The sequence below is a fragment of the Lissotriton helveticus genome, chromosome 4_1, assembly GCF_964261635.1.
Source record: "Lissotriton helveticus chromosome 4_1, aLisHel1.1, whole genome shotgun sequence".
NCBI classification, from domain to species: Eukaryota; Metazoa; Chordata; class Amphibia; order Caudata; family Salamandridae; genus Lissotriton; species Lissotriton helveticus.
In genome coordinates, this window is record NC_136063.1 from 1,478,138,950 (window position 1) to 1,478,161,809 (window position 22,860).

Sequence of the window (22,860 nt, forward strand, 5' to 3'; positions counted from 1 at the left end):
TAACAGGCATGTTGAGGGCCAAAACTGAGCAGGATTGCGGTTTCAGCTTGGAGCAATGTGTCTACACAGAGGACCACAATTTAAATGACCACCATCCAGGACAGCTACAGGTGTGTGCCACACCCTAACAGGGAGCATAGAAGCCCACTGTTGGCAGCACTCCTGGCTTCAGTCCTGTAATAAGGATAAACAATCTCTGCCCCAAACAGGGTTAGGTCACAAAGCACAAGCAACACCAAACGCAAAGCTCAAGTGTGAGGCAAAAGAAAGCTATCCAGCTACAAGAACACTGTCAAGCATGCAGGTTACTTATCCAAGAAGAAGCAGCAAAGGATAGAGGTGTTAGAAATAGGACCTCTTATGGACAATGTGTGACAGACTGGTGCAGTAACTGTCGTGTGGGTATAGTTTATAATATTATGTTTCATGGAACCTCTAGTTAGTTTTATGCACTTTTAACATACTGCTCATGAAAACAATTGGAATAGAAATCATAATTCTCACCTTCGGTCATGTCACAGAATTTCCATCCCTGCACTAACAGGGGCTGGCGCAGGGGAGAGTATACACATGTCAAAAAATTCACAGCACCAAAGGGAAAGAAATTGCATTGCTCATGGGTGTGTGGATGGATTGTGTGGGCAGCCAGTTAAGTGGAGAAATAAAACAATGTACGTGCAAAAGGAGAGTGAAAACATGATGCTAAAGAGAAAGATGGTGCGTGAAAACACAGTGAAGGAATTAAGAATGGTGTGGGAAGAAAAGGAGTACACGTGGTTAACAGAGAAGCTGCACAGAAATGTTGTGTCAAGGGGATAGTGGGAGTGTGAAGTAATAAGCACGCTAGAAACGTTCCTTGAAAGTTAATCTTCTTTATTCAAGCCAAGTAGCACAGGGTAAAAAGGGTGCTTGGAGCAGCAATCCCAGAGAAGACAGAATAACATGTACATTCTAAGTTAAATGCTAATTCTACATGCCCTACTTACATTCTTAAGTCTATATTCTATGCTCTAACAAGGCCTAGATACTACACATCCTCCTTCCAAAACAAATTTTTAAAAACATTTAAAAAAACACTACTTAATCTAAGAAAAACAGAACACCCCAAAGAGGAGGCGCACGTTTAGTCACAAATAAAATCGTGCAAAGTTTTAGGTGTTACAATACGTCCCACATCTAGTGGATCTCTCTTTGTTTTCAGTTTCACCCCAGCCTCGGATTGACACACAGGTACAGGTACATGTTGAACATCAAAGTCAACCACCTACAGGCCGGGTTCCAAGTCACAATCATTGGTAGTAGCATTAGACATGTTGATCAAGATTACTCATATGATCATTGGTAGATGCAGTGGACACACTGATGGGCACACTAATTTCCGGATTAATCTACCAGTAATCACCATTCCCCTTTTCTTTGGGAACTTTATCAGAACTGACAGGATGTTGTCCCGCTAAAGCAACACGGCTCATATGGTGAACACTACCATCATCCAACATGATTGTATTACGCATTACTTTGGTGATAGATCTAGGATTCAGAAAAATGGGGTGATGTCTTACTTACTTTTTTGCCACTCTTAATTCTAACAAGTTGACCAACCTTTAAAAGCACTTCTTTAGTGCCATGTTTAGCATCAAAATAGCTTTGTTCCTACTTTGGATATTGTAAATACACTCTTTAACCTACACACTGTCCCAAACATACTTTCTACTCTTGCCCATCCAACCAGGATTAATCTTGCAGTAAGGAAATCTTTCTCTCATAAGTCCAAATGGACTTTTACCACATGTACCGTGAGTAGTGATTCTGTCGGACCAAATCAATGTATTCAATTAATCATTCCAATTCTTGTAATTTTTTCTAGCTAATTGTAACACACCTTTGAGACCTCTGTTAACCCTCTCAGCCACTGAATTACCTCTTGGGTGGTACAGAGCTGTGAATCTTTGTTCAATGCCAGTAGCCTCCATAAATTTCCTCATACTATCTGATTTAAATTGAGCGCCATTATCTGTGAGAAAAGAGCGAGGTAAACCTTCCCTGATTAAACACTTCTCAAGAAAAGAAATAACCGATGAAGTATCAACATTATCAACAACTTCTACCTCAATCCATCTTGAAAATAAATCCACCAGAACTAGAATGTATTTGCACTTACTATATTGCCACATTATGGGTCCCATGATGTCCAAAGCAATTTCTTCCCAAGGTAATTTGGGACACCCTAATGAAGACATGGGAGCACTAGGTGTTTTCTGGGATTTGTCGGCACATTCACAACTAATACAATCACAAACTGATCGTTCAACATCTAAATCCACTCTAGGCCACCAATACAGTGCTTTGATATTAGTTTTAGTTCTAGAAATATCTTGATGCCCTTCATGGCCAATTTGTACAATCAGATGTCGAATTCCTTTGGGAGGGATGATTTTTTCACCCGATACACAAAGTTGCCATCCAGACTCAATCATCCTTAACTTCCCAAAATGCTCTCAAGAGTGGATTAACTTTGCAGTCAATAGACCATGCATTGGTGATTTTGTCTTTTACTAACTGTAAAAGTTCATCTTTCTCAACCTCTTGTTTCAATTCCTCCATATGCAAACTACACAAATCTGAAAAAATACTGGCAAAACAATAATCATTCCATGAACTGTTGTCCAATTCTCTCAGAGGCAGAGACAATCTACTCAGAAAGTCAGCAATCACATTCTTAACACCAGGAACATACTGTACCCCATAGACAAAATCTTTTAACCTCATAGATAACCTTGCAATTCTTGCAGAAGCCCGGCATAAGCCTTCAGTGGTGAGTAATTTCGTTAAGGGCTTGTGGTCGGACCGAAGAATAAACTTTCTTCCCCAAATGAATTTTCAGAAATGTTCCATAGCCCAAACACATGCTAATGTTTCCTGTTCAATTACCGAATATTTCTCCTCAGTGGGGGACAAGGAACGTGAGGCAAAGGCTATCACCACTTCCATACCGTGCTAAGACATTTGTGATAACACACCACCCAACCCAGTGCCACTAGCATCCGTGGTGACAAAGGTATCCGCACACGGGTCAAAACCTTGTAATGGAGGAGTATTGGCAATGGCAGTCTTAATTTCATTGAACGCATTTTGACATGCATCATTCCAAACAAACGTGGTTTCGTTTTTCATTGACGCATTTCAAACGTTTTTTTTTAGAAAAATGGTTAACAAACTGAATAAAATTCAGCCAAACCCAAGAAAGACCTAAGTTTGTCTTTTGATGATTTTGGAGCAGGAGAATTAATTATGGCATCCACAAGTTTAGTTTTAGGTTTAATTCCACTATCACAAATTTCATGCCCCAAATAGGTGACAGTTTTCTCAGCAAATTTACATTTGCTACTTTCGGCAGTCAAACCATTATCTTTTAAAATCATGAGAACTTCTCTCAGTGTAGCATCATGGTGTGTTTTGCTTTTTCCCATGACTAAAATATCATCTTGAAAGAAGATAACTTCTGGAATGTGACTGAAAAGTTTAGACATCAACGTCTGGAAAACTGCTGCTGCAGACGCTAACCCAAACGGGCATGCATTTGAATGTAAAACATCCAAAAGGAGTAAAAAATGTGGTAAGATGCCTGCTTTTTGTGTCTAAAACCACTTGATGGTACGCTGCAGACAGATCCAAGGTGGAGAACCACTTAGCATGCCGGGTGAGGGACAACATCTCATCAATTCTAGGAAGAGGGAATTGGTCAACTAAGATGTTGTTGTTCAAGTACCTCAAGTCAACACATAAACGGGCCTTACCATTAGATTTGCGAACGACGACAAATGGAGAAACCCATTCCGAGCTCTCCACTACTTCAATCACTTTAGCATCTAATAGCTTGTCCAATTCGGCTTTTACCTCATCTCTGACTATGAAAGGAATGTTACGTGCTTTATGAATTTTTGGAATGGCACCTTCCTTCAATCGTATCTGGTGAGTAAACCCTTTTAGTTTTCCCATACCACCAGAAAAAACTGACGGAATCTCCTCCAAAAGCCACTTCTTAGTATTTTCACTTTCGCAAGAGATGAGGACTTGCTCTTTGCTGTTAGGGTCTAGGATAATATTCAGGTCTTTCTGCTCTTTCCACCCCAAAACGGATGGTTCTTCTTTAGCTACATACAGTTTACCAGTAGAGTGTCTACCTTTAAACCAAAAGACCAAAATCCTGAAACCCAAGAGAACAATGTTATCTCCTGTAAAGCTTTCTGGAGATATGGCATTGATTTCAAGCCAGCTACCAATGTTAGGTACAAACTGCCTACTCCAAACATCTTGGGAAACAATCGTGTAAGGAGAGCCTGAATCAGCAGCAAGTTGGACGGAGACACCACCCAAAGAAACATGACACAACGGTTTGGACGAGGAAGTATCAGAAATATTCAGTGCCACCTTCTTTTTTGTGATCATTTGAGTTTGTACTTCCTCATCACTGGAACTCATGCAGACAAGCTACTTTGCTTTTGGATTCCTTTTTACCTTTCCTATTACAAACTTTGGCAAAGTGTCTAACAATACCGCATTCTATACACTTAGAAGTTTTAGCTGGACATTTGTCAAAATTGGTTAAATGAAGCCGACTTAAAAACATCCATATCTCCCTCAGCTCTCTCATGCTTTTGTAATTCATTGTATAAATGTAAACCCTCTAGACCTAACGAATACATCAGAATCCTTTTTTCCTTTCACCTCAGGTTTTACAGGAGGTCCTCGCACCTCATTTGCCTCAGGTGTCCCTTGCGGCACAAATTTGAAAGGTGTCCTTAGCGGCACAAATTTAATGGGTGTCCCTCGCGGCACAATTCATCAAAGTGCTCTAGACAATGATCCTATTAATATTGATGATGGCTCAGAATCTCCTGACGAATATATTCTTGATCTTGATGACGATGATCAAGATATTGATTCCTTTCTCTTAAATGATATTAATGGTCCTTCATCTTCTAAGGATAGTATTTTGGACCCTTTGGGTGAGGAGATGTTCTCCCTTTTTAACATTAAACACCCTAGAAGCTCTTAGTGGACCCCACACGAGCACGTATCTAAATTCATAACTAAATGGATTAGAAATCCTTTAGAAAGAGAGACTCGCAATCTCTTAAGAGCAGAGTGTACCAGACCTTCAATCGAAGGTAAAGTTTGTCAGACTCCGAAACTTGACCCAGAATTAATTACCTACCTATTTAAATTAGGGAGAGACCCGCGTAAAGGCCTGGAAAGATCGCTTAAGATCTGCCAAGATAAAGTTCTCGGCATTCTAGGTCCCCTAACAAAAATAATCGACGCAGCAGGGGAGAGTTACCTTAATGGCTGCCCTCTTGATACACACTCCATTCGGGGGTGGAGCCAAAGGGCACTAGTCCTCTTAGGCAACGCGAATGCGGGACTTAATTGTGAAAGAAGAAGAGTGGTCCTCACTAAAATTAGCCCTAAACTAATCGATATGGCTGAAAAGGAAACCTCCATTAATCCAAAAGGTTTACTTTTTGGAGAAGATTTAATAAAAAGTTTGGGCAAATATGTATCGACCTTTACTGCTTTAGATAAAGCAATTTTGGTAGAGGATACCAACCACCCATCCAACCACAGTTCTATCCACCCAGAGGAAGAGGTTTCCGCTCAAGAGGATTCCGAGCGAGAGGAGCACCTGCCGAATCCACCCCTCAAAGTGAGTACAGCTTCCCCTTCCCTTTCTTTGAATCCAAAAGTGGGTGGGAGACTAAAATTCTTTTACCACAATTGGAAAATTATCACACAAGACCCCTGGGTTCTAAACACTGTTCTCGGTTTTTCAATAGATTTCATCCAGACTCCAATCCAGAACTCTCTTCCAAGACCGATTCCCCTTACACAAGATCAAGAACAAAATCATAGAGGAAGAAATTTCCTCAATGCTAAAAAAAGGAGCAATTTTAGAAGTTCCCATGGAACTTATGAGATTCATAAGTATTCTCTTCCTTGTGGAAAAGAAAGACAAGGGTTGGAGACTGGTTATAAATCTCAGAGAACTCAACAAATTCCTTCTCTACCGACATTTCAAGATGGAGGGCATCCATCTTCTCAGAGACCTCTTACTAGAAGGAGACTGGCTGGTCAAATTAGATCTGAAGGATGCCTACTTTACCATTCCCATGGCAAAGGAACACCAACCCTTTCTTCAGTTCGTTTGGAAAAACCATCTCTTTCAATTTCAGGCTCTCCCCTTCGGTCTCTCCTCTGCCCCATGGTGTTTCACCAAGGTACTGAGAGCAGTTGCCGCATGTCTAAGAGAAAAAGGTATTTGTCTCATCATCTACTTAGACGACATCCTGATTCTTACTCAAGACTATGCTCAAATAATCAAAGATCTCAAGACAGTTATAGACCTCTTAGAAAGTCTGGGTTTTATCATAAACAGGGAAAAATCCATTCTTATTCCCTCAAAGAAGATGGAATTTCTGGGTTTCACAATAGACACAACAGAATGTCTTCTCCTCCCTCCCAAGAAGATTGCTAAAATCAGAAAGGAGATAAGGCATGTATTGAAACAAAAAAACCTCACCCTAAGAGAACTAGCCAGACTTTTGGACCTTCTATCTTCTTCCATTCAGGACATTTTTCCGGGACCCCTGAATTATCGAGCCCTTCAGAGAATAAAAGCAAGAGCTCTCAGGTCAGGTCTTTGGAACGGAGATTGAATTTCCTTAAACCCAGAAGCAATCTTAGAACTAACATGGTGGTTAGACAATCTAGATGCATGGAATGGGAGAGCGATCTTTGGTTCAGCACCAGATTTTATTCTAGAATCGGATGCCAGCCTTCATGGCTGGGGTGCTTGTCTACAGAACCAGAACACTGGAGGAGTTTGGTCGCAGCAAGAGTCCCTGCACCACATCAATTATCTAGAATTAACTGCAGGGCTTTATGCTCTAATGAGCTTCAAACGCTTTCTTCAAGGAAGATCAGTCATATTGAAAATGGACAACATGTCTGCCGTCGCTTACATAAACCGTCTAGGAGGGACCAAGTCAGAAGACCTCTCCAATCTAGCAAAGAAGCTTTGGTTTTTCTGCCTAGAACACAAAATCTCTCTAAGAGCAGAATACCTTCCCGGGAAATCCAATCTTTGTGCAGATTGGAATTCAAGATTAATCTTGGATTACAGCGACTGGAAACTCAACACTTCTGTTTTCAACTCCCTGAATCATTTCTGGGGCCCATTTCAAATAGACCTATTTGCGAGCAGATTGACTACCCAATTGGTATCCTATTTCAGCTGGATGCCCGTTGCTGGTGCTCTAGCAGTGAATGCCTTTCTCCAATCTTGGGAAAAGATCAACGCTTATGCCTTCCCTCCATTCGCAATGATCCAGAGACTCCTTCAGAAAGTGAGACAAGAACACTCCTCAATTGTCCTAGTAACTCCGTTTTGGCCATCCCAAGCATGGTTCCCAACAGCTCTGGAACTAACTTACGATTTTCCCACCCTCTTGTTCAGACAGGGAATTTGAACCTTCTTGCTTGGAAGGTGTCAGGAGATCTAACGATCTCGCAAGACTTTTGTCAACAGCTTCAACTCTCCTTGGAGAGTCGTGGGCCCCTGGGACACATTACCAGTACAACAACATTTGGAAAGTCTGGTCACGTTGGTGCTTGGAAAGGGACTTGGATCCTGTGGAGGCACCTATTGTTGATATAGTTAATTTTCTTGGAGAACAATTCGACAGAGGTTTAAGTTACAGATCTAATGTTAATTTAATTGTTAATTTAATTCTTGACCTTTTCTGTTCTTGGCCAGTTAATTCTCTTCTCAGCAGGAAGAATCTTTCTATCAAATTAGCTACTCTTCTTTTCTTAATTTCATGCAGAAGAGTTTCTGATGTTAAAGCTCTTGATATTTCTTATAGATCTTATGATATGTTTGAGGTTAATTTTGAAATACATAGAAGAACAAAAACTATGTCAGATTCTATTTTCTATCCTCGTTTTGATAGTTGCACTAAACTCTGTGTTGTTCAATGTATGAAAGAATACAATGTTAGAATGAACTCTCTTCGTCCTTTGAATGTATCTCAATTACTCATCTCTTTTGTTAAACCCCACAAAGGAATTTCTTCTTCCTCTATTGCTAGATGGGTTAAGACAGTCATGAATCTTGCTGGAATCAATCTGAATATTTTTAAACCACATTCTATTAGAGGCGCAATGGCCAGTAAGTCATTCTGGTGAGGTGGTAAGTTAGATGATATTCTAAAAGCTGCTGATTGGTCTAATTCTAGAACCTTTGCTCATCATTATTGCAAACCTGTATCTCACATGTCTGATATTGTTTTACATGGCTACCAACATGCATAATGGTAGCATCCGGTCTTGTAATGAAATTGCGATTCTCCTATTAACATGACCTGAGAATCTGGATTTCATTAAAGACACGGAGGCTAACATGATCCCTCCCACCCTTTCCCTGGGTGGTTGATTATATGATATAATACGGTACAGGTTGATTTTATATGATATTCTTATTTGAATATTTTACTTACAAGCTAACATTCTTTTCCTTTGCAGGACTACGTACATTCTTTTCCTTTTCAGGACTGTTATTTAGCTGATTGTTTAATATTCAAATCCTTAATATTTTTATTGGGATTTATTAGCAACCTTTCTTTGCTTTGCAGATAACTTCTCTTGATTTTGTCTTCTTGATTCCACATCTGGTGGATCAATCGTGGATGGTGTATTCTTCCGTCATCCTTCTTCAAGTTTGGTTTCATTGGAGTTGTTTGGACATTTCCTTTCTCACTGGCACCACATTTAAAAGAGGCTGATTGCCTAGTGATTCATGCTATTGTTGGTTCATATGTATTCTAAGTTGGAACTTTTGCTTTGTGACATATGCGGCTATGCTTGGACTGCATTAAAAGTTGTATGCATAATGTTAGCCTCCGTGTCTTTAATGAAATCCTGATTCTCTGGTCATGTTAATAGGAGAATCGTAATTCCTTTTTACCTTTCCTATTACAAACTTTGGCAAAGTGATTAACAATACCGCATTCTATATACTTAGAAAAGTTTTAGCTGGACATTTGTCAAAATTGGTTGAATGAAACCGACTTAAAAACATCCATATCTCCCTCAGCTCTCTCATGCTTTTGTAATTCATTGTATAAACGTAAACCCTCTAGACCTAACGAATACATCAGAATCCTTTTTTCCTTTCAAGAAAAAAAAAATCCACTAATATCTTCTAGATTAGCAATATAACTCAGAAAGTACTCTTTCCAGTCAATCCACGATACCAGTGGTTCCCCTGGATTGGATAAAAATTCCTTTGGCGTATTACTATGAATTGCTGATCCATTAACATCACCAGTTGCTGTGCTTGCACTTGTAGGCATGTTGGTACTTGTACTTGTATTTGTAGACATACCCACGCCGAAAAGTATTAACCACATCAATGCTACAGCAATTCATCCTCTGTGCTGCAGATCCTTCTTTCCCATTGTTCATGACGATCTCAGCTCGTCATGAGCACACAAGCAGTGTACTGCATGACGAGCTGAGCTCGTCATGAGCATGGAAGGGGTTAATCAAAATCAAATAGTGGTGATAAACACAGGCAGAAAAGAAGAGAGAAGAAAAAACACGAAAGGGAAAGTATTCCAGTCACAATGTACTCTTAATTATTGCTTGAAAGTTTCCAACAGGTGAGTAATCACGTGCTGCAAAACACCCATGAAAACGTGAATAATTTGAAAAAAAAATACCCTTTAAATGTGAAGCAAAAACACGTCAGCTTGAATTCTCGAAGGAATGCAGAGTCGTGGAACAAGTGCCGATGCGCTCTGAATAACTCAAATGAGCATACATTTTATTTTTTATAAATGGCCGCCGTGCGTGACTTTGGATGCGCTGATGTAATTTGACCTATGCGTGAATCACGTGGTGAGGTCACTAGTCAGATGATGATGGGCTTCAGAGGAGAACAATGGAAAAGGCATGGAGGAGCACGGTGCCACACATACCAGACGAAACCATGGAGACAGAATGCTGGAGCGCGATGCCTGCGGGGTTTGAAACTTGCACGCTGAAGGTAACTGTAAGTAGGGCCTGCAACCATGGCGCTGCCCATACTTTAAAACGGAATTGTCCATTCAAATCCTCTCAGCTCGACCCCTATGCTTCTCGCTAGTTGATTTCCGTAGTCCGATGTGAAGTTCAGTTGAAAGCAGGCGATATCGGAGCTGGGCAAACTCCAATTCAGTGCGCAAAAAAATTGTTTTGCTTAGATACACTAGATGAGTCCTTCGCCAGCCCGTTGAGAAAATTGTAGTAATAAGCACGCTAGAAACGTTCCTTGAAAGTTAATCTTCTTTATTCAAGCCAAGTAGCACAGGGTAACAAGCATTGGCATAGCCAATAGGTCTCGCCTTTGGGAACTAATAAGTGTTTAGCCAGAGATATTGACTTTACCTATCTCCTTAAGCTGTGCTGTACAGAAGTTTGCAGCATCCTGAAAAGTTATAATAAAGAAGTGTCAGAAGCATTTTTGTTACCTTAGATATGAGAGAGAGTCAGTCAGTGAGGGTGACAGTCAGTGAGAGTGAATGAGAGTGAGAGAGTGAGTCAGTCAGTGAGTGAAAGAGAGTGAGTCAGTGAGATAGTCAGTCAGTGAGCGAGAGTCAGTCTTTAAGCGAGAGTCAGTCTTTTAGCGAGAGTCAGTCTTTTAGCGAGAGTCAGTCAGTCAGTGAGAGAGTGTCAGTCAGTGAAGAGTCAGTCAGTGAAAAGAGTCAGTCAGTGAGAGAGAGTTAGTCAGTGAGAGAGAGTCAGTCAGTGAGAGAGTTTGTGAGAGAGAGTCCGTGAGAGAGAGTCAGTGAGAGAGAGAGAGAGTCAGTCAGTGAGAGAGAGTCCGTCAGTCATTGAGAGAGAGAGTCAGTCAGTGAGAGAGTCACTCAGTCAGTGAGAGTGAGTCACTAAGTGAGAGAGAGTGGGAGAGCGAGTCTGTGAGAGGGAGTGAGAGAGTGTTTGTGGGAGTGTGAGAGAGTGTCTGTGAGAGTGTTTGTGAGAGTCTGTGAGAGAGTGTCTGTGAGAGAGTGTATGTGAGAGTCTGTGAGAGAGTGTCTGTAAGAGTCTGTGAGAGAGTGTCTGAGTGTGTCTGTGAGAGAGTGTCTGAGTGTGTCTGTGAGAGTCTGTGAGAGAGTATCTGTGAGAGTCTGTGAGAGAGTCTGCGAGAGAGTCAGTGAGAGAGTCTGTGGGAGTGTCTGTGGGAGTGTCTGTGAGAGTGTCTGTGAGAGTCTGCGAGAGAGTGTCTGTGAGAGTCTGTGAGAGAGTGTTGAGTGTTTGTGAGAGAGTGTCTGTGAGAGTCTCTGAGAGAGTGTGTGTGGGAGTCATTGAGAAAGTGTCTGTGAGAGTTTGTGAGAGAGTGCCTGTGAGAGTGTCTGTGAGAGAGTGTCTGTGAGAGTGAGTCTGTGAGAGAGAGTCTGTGAGAGAGTGTCTGTGAGAGAGTGTCTGTCAGAGTGTCTGTCAAAGTGTCTGTCAGAGAGTGTCTGTGAGAGAGTGTGAGAGTGTCTGTGAGAGAGAATCAGTGAGAGAGAGTCTGTGAGAGAGTGTCTGTGAGAGAGTGTGAGAGAATGTATGTGTGAGAGTCTGTGAGAGAGTGTATGTGAGAGTCTGTGAGAGAGTGTCTGTGAGAGTCTGTGAGAGAGTGTCTGTGAGAGTGTCTGTGAGTGTCTGTGAGAGAGTGTCTGTGAGAGAATCTATGAGAATGTCTGTGAGAGTGTCTGTGAGAGAGTGTCTGTAAAAGAGAGTGTGAGAGTGTGAGAAACTGTCTGTGAGAGTCTGTGAGAGTGTCTGTGAGGGAGTGTGAGTCTGTGAGAGAGTGTCTTTGACAGAGTGTCTTTGAGAGAGTGTCTGTGAGAGAGTGTATTGTGAGAGTCTGTGAGAGAGTGCCTGTGAGAGTGCCTGTGAGAGTGTCTGTGAGAGTGTCTGTGGGAGAGTGTCTGTGAGAGAGTCTGTGAGAGAGTGTCTGTGAGAGAGTGTGAGAGTGTCTATGAGAGAGTGTATTTGAGAGAGTTTCTGAGAGAGATTGTGAGAGTCTGTGACAGTCTGTGAGAGAGTGTCTGTGAGAGAGTCTGTGAGAGTGTCTGAGAGAGTGTCTGTGCGAGTGTCTGTGAGAGTCTGTGAGAGAAAGTGAGAGTCTAAGAGAGAGTCTGTGAGAGTGTGTGAGAGAGTGTGTGAGAGAGTCTGTGAGAGAGTGTCTGTGTGAGAGTGTCTGTGAGTGTCTATGAGAGTGAGTCTATGAGAGAGTGTCTGTGTGAGAGTGTCTGTGAGAGTGTCTGTGAGAGAGTATGTGTGAGTTTGTGAGAGAGTCTGTGAGAGAGTCTGTGAGAGAGTGTCTGTGTGAGAGTGTCTGTGAGTGTCTATGAGAGTGAGTCTGTGAGAGAGTGTCTGTGTGAGAGTGGCTGTGATAGAATGTCTGTGAGAGAGTGTCTGTGAGAGTCTGTGAGAGTGAGTCCTGTGAGAACGTGTCTGTGAGAGAGTGTCTGTGAGAGTGAGTCTGTGACAGAGTGTCTGTGAGAGAGTTTGTGAGAGAGTGGCTGTGAGAGTGAGTCTGTGAGAGAGTGTCTGTGAGAGAATGTCTGTGAGAGAGTGTCTGTGAGAGTCTGTGAGAGTGAGTCCTGTGAGAACGTGTCTGTGAGATAGTTTCTGTGAGAGAGAGTCTGTGAGAGAGTGTCTGTGAGAGAGAGTATGTGAGAGAGAGTCTGTGAGAGTGTGAGTGTGAGAGAGTGTCTGTGAGAGAGTGTCTGTGAGAGTCTGTGACGGAGTGTCTATGAGAGTGTATGCGAGTGTCTGTGAGAGTCTGAGAGAGAGTGTCTGTGAGGGTGTCTGTGAGAGTGTGTTTGTGAGAGTCTGTGAGTGTGTCTGTGAGAGAGTGTATGTGAGAGTGTCTGTGAGTGTGTCTGTGAGAGTGTGTCTGTGAGAGTCTGTGAGAGAGTGTCTGTGAGAGTCTGTGAGAGTGTCTGTGAGAGAGTGTCTGTGAGAGTCTGTGATAGAGTGTCTGTGAGTGTCTGAGAGTGCATGTGAGAGAGTGCCTGTGGAGTCTGTGAGAGTGTCTGTGAAATTCTGTAAGAGTGTCTGTGAGAGTCTGTGAGAGAGTGTCTGTAAGTGTCTGAGAGTGTTTGTGAGAGAGTGCCTGTGGAGTCTGTGAGAGTGTCTGTGAAATTCTGTAAGAGAGCGTCTGTGAGAGTCTGTGAGAGAGTGTCTGTGAGTGTCTGAGAGTGCTTGTGAAAGAGTGCCTGTGGAGTCTGTGAGAGTGTCTGTGAAATTCTGTAAGAGAGGTCTGTGAGAGTGTGAGAAAGTGTCTGTGAGAGTCTGTGAGAGTATCTGTGAGAGTCTGTGAGAGTGTCTGTGAGAGAGTGTCTGAGAGTCTGTGAGAGTGCCTGTGTGAGTGTCTGCGAGATAGATTCTGTGAGAGATTCTGTGAGAGAGTGTCTGTGAGAGTGTCTATGAGAGAGTGTGTTTGTGAGAGTGTCTGAGAGAGAGTGTGAGAGTCTGTGAGAGAGTCTGTGAGAGTGTCTGTGAGAGAGTCTGTGAGAGAGTGTCTGTGAGAGTGTCTGTGAGAGTGTCTGTGAAAGTCTGTGAGAGTGTGAGAGTCTGTGTGAGTGTGAGAGAATCTGTGAGAGAGTGTGTGAGAGAGTGTGTGAGAGTGTGTGAGTGTCTGTAAGAGAGTGTCTGTGAGAGAGTGTCTGTGAGAGAGAGTCTGTGAGAGTGTCTGTGAGAGAGAGTCTGTGAGACTCTGTGAGAGAGTCTGTGAGAGAGTGTCTGTGTGAGTGTCCGTGAGTGTCCATGAGAGTGAGTCTGTGAGAGAGTGTCTGTGTGAGTGTCTGTGAGAGAATGTCTGTGAGAGAGTGTCTGTGAGAGTCTGTGAGAGTGAGTCTGTGAGAGAGTGTCTGTGAGAGAGCGTCTGTGAGAGTGTCTGTGAGAGAATGTCTGTGAGAGAGTGTCTGTGAGAGTCTGCGAGAGAGTGTCTGTGAGAGAGCATCTGTGAGTGTCTGTGAGAGAATGTCTGTAAGAGAGTGTCTGTGAGAGAGTGTCTGTGAAAGTCTGTAAGAGTGAGAGGCTCTTTAGTGGCGAGTAGGGTCAGGATTTAATTTACAGTGATAGATGGAAAGCCTGAGTGCAATATGACAATACCCAAAAGCAGGTAGCGCTCAAGATTGCTATTGAGAACTCAATTAGCAAAAACCACCAAGTAATCACTCAAAAACAATCACTGAAGTTGCATAAATAATTAAAGATTGTATGTCTTTCGGAAATATGTGGTAAGTGACATCATAAACCATGAAAGACCCATCAATTCATGACATCACAACAGAAAAATGTATATTAATTGAGGAGATAGGCTGTTTTAACCCTTCACTTTTAGGCATTTTGTGAACAATTTCAATTGACAACGAAAACTGTATAAATTCTAAAATGGCACAGTCCACTTATTCATGCAAGACATCTTGGTTTTATCAAGTCCTAAAAACAATTCCACTTGTGCAAGTCATTTGACTCACAGAATCGTCTATTAAAGTTGCATGCTACACAACGCAGGAGTGACTCCCTTAATTCTTGGTTAACCCTTGGTAAATTGTTGGATGTTAGGAACTACAGACATATGCATTTGCCCACAATAATAAATTATTCTTCGGGAAGCTGATGCTTATCTGATCCCACCCACAGGAAGTAGGACACCATTGTTGAAGGTACTGGGGCTCTTAAATGAATATATACAGGAATAAAGGGTTCATTCAAAGTGGCCAATATGATTCCAAAAAGTATTTACAGGATGGCATGCCTTACAAACCAACCTCCAAAGAAAGGCAACATTTAGCAGCAGCGTTGGGTTATCTTCCACATTTCTAAGTGACAGAAAAACAAGTCTTTGTTTCAGAATCCGTGTAAAACATTTGGTCACAATGTTGAGTGGGTGGGTGAGCGACCGAGGAGCCTGTGGCGGGGGAGGAATAATAAATTGGAAGCTGGAAGGGAGGCTGATGGCGGCTGCACACGTGCACGGTCGCGAAAACGCAAGCGCTAGGCCAGCCAAAGCAACTTGTAGCACTTTTTAAAGCCCCTACTAATTGTCTCGCAGAGGAGTGCATGTGCTGGCTCTAGCCAGAACTAAAAAGGGTGCTTGCAGCAGCAATCCCAGAGAAGACATAATAACATGTACATTCTACATTCTAAGTTAAATACTAATTAACTCTACGTCCCTCGTCCTCGACCCAGTCATCACACATGAGGTATTCCACAAGACAGGAAACAAAACAGGAAACGCTTTTTAGGCTCCACCCACCCTCCTGTCCGGTGCTATCACATACATCATCACCAGAAGCACATCCTGTTTGTTTCCTGTCGGTGGATACTGATGGGTGACGCTTGGGTGAGTGCCGGGCGCTTACCTGCTACGCCTGTCCTGTGGTTTCCTCCTTTGCCGGACTCTGGGGGTGCTCGTGGACCTTCGTGGGATTTGGGAGTCTGGCTGCTGGGCCTCCTGGACTTCCCCTGGATGCAGGGGACCTGGGCTGCGGGGCTTCTCGGGTCCCCCGGTTTTCTTCATGGACTTCTATGGCGGTGGCCTCTCTTTCTTGCACGTGGATTCCGATTCCTTCTCTGTGGTCGGCGGTTGTGGGCTCCTTTCGGCAATTTGCTCCTGAGTACGGGCGGGACCGGTCGCTTTGGGCTCCTCTCCTGCCTTTCGCCTGTTCGGCACCTGGTTGGGATCCGGGTGCCTGTCTTTCCTGCCGGATTGGACGATGGCTTTTGGCACTGTGACGTCATCATTTTGCCGTCGGACTCTGCTTTCCGGATGTTTCCTTCGGCGGACGCTACTTGGGGGCTCGTCTGCAGGCTCCTCCTTCTATCTCGTTCCTTTTGCCGCTGGAAATCAGCTGATGGGTGAGTGCTGCTTTCTTTTATTTTGGCGCGAGTCTGGTGGTTGTTTCATTTCTGTGGAGTTGCTTGTGGTGCAGGCTGTGCGTCCCAAGTCTGCTCTGTTTGCTTGTTTGCTGAGGCTCTCCTTCGCTATGGGGAAACACCATAGGAAGAGAAAGCATGTCACTCCTGTTCGGTCTTCCTCTTCTTCCCTGGACAGTGGGGATTCTGCTCCTCCTGCGAAGCATACCAGTTTGGATGATACCAAACGTTTGAGCGCCTGATATTGGAGCCATTTTCTGATATTCGGCTTCCAAGAAGGGTGCTGGGGGTCGCTCTGAGGCTGCTGCTGACCTTTATTCGGATATTTCTTCTTCTGGTTCCTCTTATGAGTCTTCCTTGGGTACGGTGGATCTCAAGGGCAAGTACATTTACCAGGGAACTGTTGCCTGACCTTCTTTCTCATGTTCGGGAGAATATGGGTTTCCCTGATGACTTTGTGCCCAGCACCTCCCGGGACTCTGTTCTGCCGCAGTTTTGGAAGCCTGTTGCTTCTTCCATGCCTACCCACCCATTTGTGATGGATGTTCTCCTGAAAGAATGGACGGACCGGACCATAATGCGATGCCCAGGTTTATGTCGAAGCTCTATCCTTTGCAGGATATGGAGGTTGCCTTGCCCGGTTCTGTGCAGGTGGATCAGAGTGTTGCTTCTCTGGTGGGTCGGCCATCTATGGCGGATGATAATATCCTGAAGGATGGCGTGGATAAGAAAATGGACTCTGTTCTGAAGAAATCCTATGCTGGCTCTCACCTCGCTATTCGTTCAGGGGTGTATGGTGCCTACGTTGCTCAGTCTTTGCTGGCTGACTTTAAGACTTTGTTTTCCACGATGGAGGAGGGGGGCAGTTGTCCGGAGTTGCTGGAATCTATGGAGCATCAGACGGAGTTCCTTTCTGACATCGCCTTTGACTCTGTCAGGGCTTCTGCTATGTCTTGTGGTTCCTCTGTTGCAGCCCGTCGGAACTTGCTGCTGCGGGGTTGGAAGACGGATGCGGCTCAACGTTCCATGGCATTGAGGTTGCCATTTTCTGGTACTCATCTTTTTGGGGACGCTCTGGAGGATAGGCTGCATGAGGTCTTTAAGGAGAGGAAGCATTCTTTGTCATTCCGTCATCATCCTTCTCAGAAGGGTACCTCCTTCTCGAATGCCCGGTCCTTTCGCCAGCCTTCCAGATTTCAGCAGTCCTCATTTAAGGGCCAGAGGGGTGCTGGTAGGTCCTTTCCGATTAGGTTCCAGAAGAAGCCCAGCCGGATGGGGGGTCTGGCCCACAACGTTCCTGACTATGCCGTTCCGGTGCCCGGTCTCGTTGGTGGTCCGCCTGCGGTTGGTGGGAGACTGCGGCTGTTCCTCCCTGCTTGGCAGCTGACGACCTCCGACCAGTGGGTGCTGGATGTTCTTTCCAGGGGTTACCGGATAGAATTGCTGTCTCCTCCTCCTCCCTCCGGTGTTGAGGTGACCCCGTTGCCTTTGGACCCATCTCACCGTCTGGCGTTACTGGAGGGTGTTCGGGTTCTGTCCGACAAGCGGGCGATTGTCCCTGTCCCCCCCTGGAGCTTGGGTTGGGGACCTATTCCATCATCTTTGTGGTCCCGAAGGTCACGGGTGGTTTCTGGGTGGTCATTAATCTTCAGGCCCTGAACTTGTTTGTACAGAAGATCCCGTTCAAAATGGAGACTTTACAGAGGGTGATTCCCTTAATCCAGGAGGGCTGGGTGTTCACCTCTCTCGATCTCCAAGATGCTTACCTCCATATACCAATGGCATTGGGGAATCAGTGGTTCCTGCGCTTCTACCTGGAGGGTCCTCACTGGCAGGTCTGCGTCCTTCCCTTTGGTCTCCGGTCCACCCCCAGGGTGTTCACCAAGGTTGCAGCTCCCTTGGTGGCTCACCTCCATCTCCTGGGGGTGGCTGTGTTTCCATATCTGGACGACTGGCTGCTCCAGGCTCCATCTCTGGAGGTCCTGTCTCGCCACCTTTCCTTGACCATGCGTACGCTCGAGGATCATGGTTTCCTCATCAATTTGCCGAAGTGTCACCTGGTGCCTGCCACTCGGAGGGTCTTCATCTGGGCCATTTTCGACTCCATTCTGGGCAAAGTGTTTCTCCCGGAGTCCAGGATTCTGCGTCTTCAGTCGTTGCTGAGGAGGTTGCTTTCCCGGGATTTGGCTCCTCTCCTGCAGTGGCTGGTGGTTCAGGGTCACATGTCTGCCACTGTCTTCACGGTGCCCTGGGCCAGGGTTCATCTTCGGCCGCTGTTGTGGCATGTTCAGCGTTGGGTACGCTTTCCTGCCCGGGACTTCTCGGTTCCTGTACCTGTGTCTCCGGAGTTGGTGTCTGCTCTGCAGTGGTGGCTGGATTCTTCGAATCTGTCGAAGGGAATGTGGTTCCACCCCCCTCCCCCTTTGGTGTTGACCACGGATGCCAGAGCATCGGGCTGGGGTGCGACTTTGGGTTCCTTGGGCGGTGCAGGCTCGTTGGCTTCCGTCGGAGTCACGCCGGTCGTCCAATTGGAAGGAGCTGTCCGCCGTGGAGAGGGTGCTTCGCTTCTTCCTGGTTCGTCTTCAGGGGTGCAATGTCTTGGTGAGATCGGACAACACTGTGACAGTGGCCTACATCAACCACCAGGTCAGTACCCGCTGTCTTTCCCTGAACCTGGTGGCATGTGCGATTGCGAGTTGGGCGGAACTTCATCTTTTGGCCCTCTCTGCTCTGCACAGTCGGGGTGTGGACAAAGTGATGGCGGATTCCTTGAGTCTGAGGTTCCCGTCCTCTCTCTCCCTGTGTCTCGTCCCTCGGATTTTCAGGTTGATCTGCCGGAGGTTCGGGACTAAAGTGCTGGACCTGTTTGCTTCCCAGTCCAACGCCCTGCTTCCCCTGTTCTGCTCCCGGTCTCCGGAGAGAGGGAGTCTTGGGGGGTGGATGCATTGTCGATCCTCTGGCCCCCTTGGTTCCTTTATGCCTTCCCTCCTTTTCCTCTGATTCCTGCTTTCTTGCTGAAGGTTCAGCGGGTGGGGGCTCAGGTGGTGGCTGTTCTCCCTTATTTGCCACGCCAGTCCTGATTTCCTCTGCTGCTGGGTCTGGCTGTGGGCCCTCCGTGGATTCTGCCCCGCTGCCCGTCTCCTCTGGGGTCCCCGTCTCCCTCCCTTTTGGTTCCTCTCACCATGGCGGTCTGAAGGTTGAACGGCTGTCTCTTGGGGTCCGGGGTTTGCCCGACCACCTCATCACTGTGATGCAGGCTTCTCGTCGGAAGTCCACTTTGGCCTCTTATTCCAAGCACTGGGCTTCTTTTTCTTCTTGGTGTGCTGCCCTGGGCCTGTCTCCTGCCTCTTGTGCTGTTTCTTCCGATCTTCAATTTTTTTGGGATGGCTTTCAAAAACACTATGCTCTGTCCACTTTGAAGGGTCAGTGGGCTGCTATTCAGGCTTTTCGGGATCCGCCTTCTCTTCTGCCTTCGGATGGGTTGTTGGTTTCCCGTCTGTTTCTGAGTTTCTCTCTTTCTGCTCCTGTCCGCTCTCCGGTTCCTCCTTGGGATCTTTCTTTGGTTTTGGGTGCTTTGCAGTCCCCTCCTCTTGAGCCTTTGGAGTCCGTGGACCTCAAGTTCCTGTCTTTCAAAGTGGCATTTTTGGTTGCTGTTACTTCTGAAGGAGGTTGGTCGAGCTTACGGCCTTGCGTTGCTCTCCCCCCTTTTTGCGTTTTCTGGACAATGTGGTGGTCCTCTCTTTGGATCCCGGATTTCTGCCTAAGATTCGTTCTCGTTTCCATTCTTCTCAGGAGTTGGTTCTTCCTTCTCTCTGTCCTTCTCCTTCCTCGCCTTCTGACCTCTTGCTCCATTCTTTGGATGTGAGGTGTGCCTTGTCTGTTTATGTTGCTCGTTCTGCTGTGTTTCGGTCTTCTGACTCCCACTTTGTGACCTTTGGTTTGGCTGGTAGGGGTAAGGTTGCCTCCCGTCTCACTTTGGGTCGCTGGATTAAAGCTGTGATCTCGTTGGCCTATCAGGGCTCTGATTTGCCATGCCCCTCGGGGGTTCAGGCGAGGTCCACCAGGGGTGTGTCTGCTTCGTGGGCTGCTTTCCATGGGGTTCCCCTTGAGGAGATTTGTCGGGCGGGGACTTGGGCGTCCGAATCCACCTTTGGGAGGCATTATCGCTTGAATTGTGCTCTGTCTGGACGGACGAATTTTGGTTCTGGTGTGTTGCAAGCTGTGGGGGTTCCCCCCTCTGTCTGATTCTGTTTGTTATTAAACGTTTCACTTGCTGCACTCCTTGGTGCCTGGTCTGTTTTGGTTTGTGGTGTGCCAAAGGCCTTTGTGGGGGGTTGCTTTGGTATGCCTCATGTGTGATGACTGGGTCGAGGAGGAGGGACGTAGAGGTAATGCTTTGATTACTCTAGGTAATCCCCATTACTCTTAGTCCTACTCGTCCTCGACCCAGTCGTACTTCCCGCCCGCCCTCCCTTTCCAGGCCTTTGTTGCGTGGTATGTCAGGATGTGCTTCTGGTGGTGAGGTATGTTATAGAACCTGACAGGAGGGTGGGTGGAGCCTAAAAAGCGTTTCCTGTTTTGTTTCCTGTCTTGTGGAATACCTCATGTGTGATGACTGGGTCGAGGACAAGTAGGACTAAGAGTAATGGGGATTACCTAGAGTAATCAAAGCATTCTACATCGCCTATGTACATTCTTAAATCCACATTCTATGCTCTAACAAGACTAGGGCCCCGATGTAGGTAGGCATTTACCGGTCGGTAACAGCCGAATTCGGCCGTTACCGACCGGTAAATGCCTTTTCCAATGTAGGGGGCATGTATTTACAGATTCTGTATTTTTACCGAATCTGTATTTACCGAATCGGTAAAATTACCGAATTGGTAAATACAGACTCTGTAAAAATACCGAATCTGTAAATGCAGATGTAGGTGGCGCTTTAAACAGTGCCACAGGCTCCTAAGAATTCGTTATTTACCATGTAATACTATTGCATGGTAAATAACGAATTCAGGTGTACATGCACATCTGTGCATTAAAACCTGTGCCATGTGACACACAGACATGCCCTTAGGGCATGTCTGTTTGCCACATGGCACACAAGCCTGACATTGGGGTGCTACAGGGTGTCAAAGTGACACCCCGTTCCCCCTGGCAGGATTCGGTATTTACCGATTAGGTAATTACCGAATCGGTTTTTGCCATTGATTCCTATGGGCTTCAAGGTCATTCGGTACATACCGAATCTTACAGATTCGGTAATTGAAAAAGAAAAATTACCTACATCTGCCTACTTCCAATTTACCTACTCTTAAATACCGAATCGGTATGATTCGGTATTTAAGAGTAGGTAAATCGAGATTACCTACATCGGGCCCTTAGATACTACAGAGTGCGTTAGGCACTCTCAAGACCACTATTTATTCCGCAGACTTTAGTTACATAGATTCATAATCTTATATCTTCAGATTGAAATATCTTTAATTCTAATTATTCAAAACAAAATTCCTGTTATTCGTTTTTTTTTCTGAATGCTAACAAGCATTGGCAAAACCAATAGGTCTAAGCTTGTTTTAGGCATATGATAGTTATTGCGTTATATCTGTGGGTGCAGTAACAAAACTAAAAGGTGCCCAAATAGTGGTCATACTGTATAAAGTGTGAAGCACACACTTTTAAGTTGAGTGTTTTAAGTCTCGCATTTTATTACATAGACCCCACGTCTTGGAAAACATTCTTATTTACTCTTCTTTCTGAAGGCCTCTTTTAGCAACCAATTCCCCACACCTTGTCTTTACCACTAAAAGCACCGCCTAAGTCGCTTTACCACTTGTTCCTTCGTGGTAGCGGTCCCTCTCGTCTATTTATCATCATCCTTACCTTTTGTTCCCAGAGAAGTCGCAAAGGCCTGGTCCCCGTCGCTTGTTTTATGGTCTCTCACTTTTCGTCCTTTATTTCTCTCACCTGCGCTTGCGCAATCTATTGGCTAGTCGATCGTGGCATCAGAAGGCCGCAGCTCCTCGACCGCTATCAACGCCCCTCCGACTAACCAGTGAAAGCTTGCGCGCAGGTTGCCACGCAATGCGTCACCACCACATCTGACTATGACATCATCACCCACACGCGCCAGTAACATTCAATGTGACGACACCACCCTGGCGTCAAGCAGGCTTCACACTGGAACGTTTGAACTGCACTCACCTCACGTTCCTTACAGGTTTGAAGCTCGAAGGAGAGCTCTGCCTGGCCCCTGCTTCTCTATTCTTGCGAAATGAGCTCCGCTACAAGACCATGATCAGCAACAACGCTTCCACCTGATAGAGTGTGGAGGATGGTGTGTAGTCGAAGCCGCATCTCCCATAAGAGCCAGTTGCCTAACTTGCCCTGAACTCAAGTGCTGCTAAAAGTGGTTGGAGTTGTCAGAAGTTGCCGGGCGGTATCAGTGGCAGGTGTTGCGTGCCAGTGCCTCGGGGTCTGTGATACTCCAGATGGATAACCAATGTACAATGCTTTTGACTCTCTAATGGCTGAGAGTAGGGTTCTGACCATTCTCTGAGAAAAAAAAACCAGACTATTTGTTCATTTGTATTGCAAATGAAAGGGACTTGGTATTTATACAAATTGTATGCAACACCTCTTTATCAATTTTGATCCTGTCCACTGTGCCTCCAATTATCACACACGAATCCTTTAGGAAGTGGTAGAGGGTGTGATACTCGTTATGCCACGTAATGAAGCATAATGAATTTAACGTACACTTTACAGCCATCAGTTTTAAAAATTATTGACCCGATATAAAATTTACACCAGCAAATTTTCTGTCTGAATTGTGGGCTGATTTGCAACTGCCACCAATGTGGCGAAAACAAGTCTCCCTATTCA

At 45.3% G+C, this 22,860-nt stretch overlaps 1 protein-coding gene across 1 annotated transcript in view; it reads right to left on the reverse strand.

Moving 5' to 3' along the window:
- The window catches only part of CAGE1 (cancer antigen 1), a 1,568,844-nt gene extending 1,546,912 nt beyond the window's left edge, over nt 1-21,932 (reverse strand). Inside the window, exon 1 of the mRNA XM_078688067.1 lies at nt 21,859-21,932. The gene's annotated coding sequence lies outside the window, so the exon portion shown is untranslated. The remainder of the gene's footprint in view (nt 1-21,858) is intronic.
- Nucleotides 21,933-22,860: the final 928 nt, after the last annotated feature.